Source organism: Egretta garzetta, unplaced genomic scaffold (assembly GCF_000687185.1).
Source record: "Egretta garzetta isolate BGI_Z169 unplaced genomic scaffold, ASM68718v1 scaffold215, whole genome shotgun sequence".
NCBI classification, from domain to species: domain Eukaryota; kingdom Metazoa; phylum Chordata; class Aves; order Pelecaniformes; family Ardeidae; genus Egretta; species Egretta garzetta.
Genome location: NW_009259719.1, coordinates 1,353,594 through 1,358,027, shown reverse-complemented (window position 1 = coordinate 1,358,027; position 4,434 = coordinate 1,353,594).

The following is a 4,434-nucleotide window of genomic DNA, read 5'->3' as shown; positions in this document are numbered from 1 at the left end:
TTTCTTAAAGTACGTCCTGTGCCATGTTTTATTTGAATGTTGTTTAGTGCGAAAAAAAAAAAAAATCGGAAAAAAAAAAAAGTGGGAGTTTTGTTAGCTGAATAGATGCTCTTATTTAAATGCTGCTGGAGTGGTTCTGGAGGTCACGATCAGAGAGGAAGGGAGATCCCAAAGTTGGGTTTTCTTTTCCTGGGGGATCGCTGAGGGATGCTCGGTGTTTTGTTGAGCTCATCCTCGTTTTCCCCGTCCGGCGGCTGCGAGGAGGTCTGGGCAGTGCTGCACACCCCTGCCTGTCCTGGGACGATGCGGGGTGCAGGATGACTGCGGGGCTTGGGGGCTGTCAGGAGGGGTCGTGGAGAGCCAGCCTGGGGTTTTTTGGCAGATCCCCTGGCACTGGAGCAGCCTTAACGAAGCCCCTTTACTTTGTTTTATTCCCCCCATCATCATCTTGTGCTGCTGCAGGGGAAGGGACCAGATCCCCAGGGAAAGGGGAGGCAGTCCCTCCGCGTCTCCTGACGGGGATCCCCCCCCCCCCGGCAAACCCCGCTGGGTGCCCAGCCCACGGAGGGACCGGGATGTTCGGCCGCCACGGGGCTCTCGCCTGCTCCTCCGCCAGGAAGCCCAAACATGTGCAGGACTTCCCGCCCAAGACTGACTTTTCTTTCTGTCTTTTCCTTCTTTCTTCCCCTTTCTCTCCTTTGCTGTCACCCCGTCTCCCCTCCACTGCCTCTGCCCTGCTGGGGGATTTGCCGGAAACCTGAGGTCTCTCCCTCGGCTGCCCCCTTCGAAATGTCAGATCCTCGTGGGTTTGTGCTTTCCAGAGATGAAAAGGAGCCGAATGCTGCCCCGAATGGCAGCAGGTGACCAAAAACTTCCAAAAAAATTAGCAACCCCCTTCCTCTGCTGTACCAAGAGCTCCCGTCGCTGCCCGGGCCACGGCAGATGGGGCCAAACTCTGCCAGGAGCGGGTGGCTGTCGAAATCCAAGTGGAAAGAAGCTCAGCTGATTTCTGTCCATTCCCTTAAATCGCAAGTTAAGGGGGGGAGAGGGAGAAATAATGAAGTTTTTAATTAAAAAAAAAAAAAAGTGTGTATATATATATATGTGGTTACAATCTAATTCTCGTGCCCCAGTGGGGTGCTGTATAGTTAACTGAAGGAGAATCGAACCAATATAAATATGAAATGAATTTACACAGCCAGTTAAAACAAAACAAACAACAACTACAAAAAAAAAAAAAGATACCAAATGGTCTGGAAGAAATTTCCAAGCCTTTCTCACCATGCAGAACAATCGTTTGAAGCCTGCACATCTCTCATTACGTTGTAATTTTGTTTGGTTTTGTTTTGTTTTAATAAGGAGGGAAAGGAAAAGATGCTGATTAAAAAAAAAAAACAAAAAACACACCAACAAAAAAACCCAACCACAACAGCAAAACTGTTTGAAAAAGAAGTAATAATTGTTTCCCAAACCTACGAACCCCGAGCTGTCGCTGGATTTCTGAGAGCCGTGGGCTGTTGCATGACTGTGCTAGATTTTAGTCTGAGTTGATCTTTTTAAGAAACAGAAGAAAAAAAAAACATAAAACAAAAAAACTGCAAGTGTTGAATATTAGAGATTTGTTTAGACCTGTTATCTATTTTTTTTTAAATTAATTTGTCACTTTCTTGTCCAAAAGAAAAAAACAAAAAACAAAAACAAAGCAAAAAGAAAGACTTCAGAGGTTCACATCTCAAATGTGGTGCTCGGAGAGCCTTAAAGGACAGCTGCGTGCCCGCCCGCCCCGCGCTGGGGCCACCGCTGGCTGCCAGCCTCTCCTTGGGTGCTCCGGTGGGACAAAATCCTGCCGGGGGGTCCTTTGCAGAACTCCCTGCTGCTGCCATGGGGTGGAGGGGTGCCCGTGGCTCCCTTTGCTGCAGGGTTGGCCCAAAGCTGCTTCCTTGCACCGCTGCCGGCTGGGCGGCATTGGCAGAGGTCCTGGAGATCGCCAGGAGGACGGTGGCCGTGCGGTGGTCGTTGCGATCCAGTGGAAGGGGAGCGGTTGCTTTGAAGTCTCTATGGAAAGCAGTGTGGGCCCTGCCTGTTGCAGCGGTAAGGGCATCTCGGGGAGCTTCGGTGGCCATTGAGGGAGCCAAGCACGTAGTTTTTGTGGTGATTGAGATGGGATGGTGGGACCCTCCCCGTTGCTGGTTGGAGAGGATGGAGAGTTGTTTCTAAGATCATCCACCTGAAAATGTCCTCATTGGCGAACGAGGGCTGGAAGCACCGTTAAGAGCAAGGGTTTATTAGCCTGTTGCTTTCCCTGCAGCGATGCTGTGGGCACCCCCTTGGTTGGGCTGGAGGGACAGGTGAGTTTCTTGGCCATGGTGGGGCCTGGGTTGGATTTGGGCGGCAGAGGGGTTCCCGGGGTGGGGGGTGTTATGCCAGGCAGGCTGGCAGTGCCGTGGTGTGGCTGGGCTCTCTGGGGTCCTCTCGCTGTGTCCCCCTTGTGCTGTGGCCTGGCTCTTCCCGCCCCATGACGATGCTGGAAGCCTGTCATGTGGTCCTGGGGATGGGTTCCCGTTGGCTTTCTCCTGGGGAGCTTTGGGGTGTCTGCGGTTTGCTCCACCAAAGGATCCCCCCAGCACCTCCCCACCCCTCCGGGGTCCCCTTGCCTCCTCTTAATGGGGAGGGTGGTGGTCAGCAGGGTGGGCACTGCAATGCTGCCCGCAGTCTCTGGCACTTCTTGGTGCTACCTTTGCCTTCCGTGTGATGCCCAGCGTCCTTAATCGTGCCAGGCAGCCCGTCCTTCCCCCCCTCGCCCCAGCCTGGTGCAGGGCAGAGCTGGGCTGGCAGTCCCTGTCCAACCCTGCCTGGGAGCGAGGAGAAGCGGGAAGAGGCTGGGAAGCATTCACAGGACCCCTCTTACTGGTGGTATCGCCTGTGCCCCAAAATGGGGTGAGATGGAGAAGCATCCCCTGCCCTGCCCTGTGTTTTGGGAGCTCCCGCCTCTCTGCCCCCTGCCATCGGAGGCAGCTGGACCCCATGGGCTGCTCCCTGACTGCTGCAGCAAGTGGGTCCCTCCCTGCCCCCACAGCTCACATTGCCTTTTCTCTTCAGTTTGGGGTTCAAAATAAAAGTGCAGTCCAGCCTGGAAGTGTCCCCTGTGCCTGGCCCCAGTGTCCCCCTCTGGACAGAGCCCTGTGCCACCCCCGGGGCTGGCCCCAGCCTCGGGACGGGGAGCAGGGGGACAGGTAGCAGGGTCCCCCCCAGGCTCACCCGGTCCCGACCAAAGCGCACAACGAGCTGTCCTTTAAGAAAGCAGGGGGAAACCTAATGCGGACCCGGTGAAAGGCAGAGAATTTTAATAGTTTTAAAAAATTAAACAGGGAAAAAAAATAAATAAATTCCGGAGTCCTGATTACCTTTCTGTGATTGTTTCAGACTTGAAGCAACAGGCCAGCGTGGCTGGTCAAACGCCCTTTGATTGTGTAAATATCCTGCTATTTCCTATTTTAATGTTCTTCAGATTTAGTACTTGTAAATAAACACACGCATCAAGGAGAGATTAAACATTTTTGCTAAAGCTGGTGTCTCGCCTGTGTTTTTGGGGGCGATGCGGGTGGGAGAGGTGGGTGGCTCTGGGGAAGGGGCTGTTCCCGGGAGCAGCGGCTGAATCTGCAGCAGCGCTGGGGTGGCACGATGCAAAATGGCATCGGGATGGACCAGCATCACTGGGGCTGCCAGGTGCGCCTGTGGGGACAGGGACCCCGAGCTGTGGCTGCCCCCAGCCCCAGAGCGGCCCTGGGAGCTGCTCTGGGTGCTTGCAGGGGGATTGGGGTGGAGGATGTATGCAGGGTGGGAGGGGGCTTCTCCATCACTTTCCTGGGCGGCTTATATCAAATTGTTTTAAACGGTTGGATTTCACTCGTCGCCTTTCTAAGCAGAGCTGTTGATCAGAAGCAGAGGAGCTGAACCTGATAACACTGCGATTGGAGGTGAGATGAGAAGAGATAAATACCTGCCCAGCTGCGGCACCGCTTGCCAGGCTCAAAATGCACCCACTGGGACTGGGGCAGCTTTGGTTCTGCCTCTTGGCCACCCTGGTCCTTCCTCCCGCAGGGACGGAACGGGGTGACAGCACCAGAGCTGGGGGACTGGGGGGGGAAGAGGTACACGGTGGTGGGGGGATGGGGCAGTCGTGTCTCCGTGGGCTCCGCAAGCTGTAGGGCATCTTCTTTTCCAGCTCCTGCTCTTTAACCTTTGCAAAGTTGTGTCACCCTGTAACTCTGGGTACCTCCAAACCGCATTACAGGGTGTGCAGGATCCTGAAGCAAAGCACTGGGAGAGGAAGCCCAGGCCAGTAGCCGGCCCAAGCAGCACCCTCCTCCCAGTGTGGGCCTTCCCCGGTGACGCTGGGGGGTGTCTCAGGCAGAAGGAGGTGAGGTTGGGGGG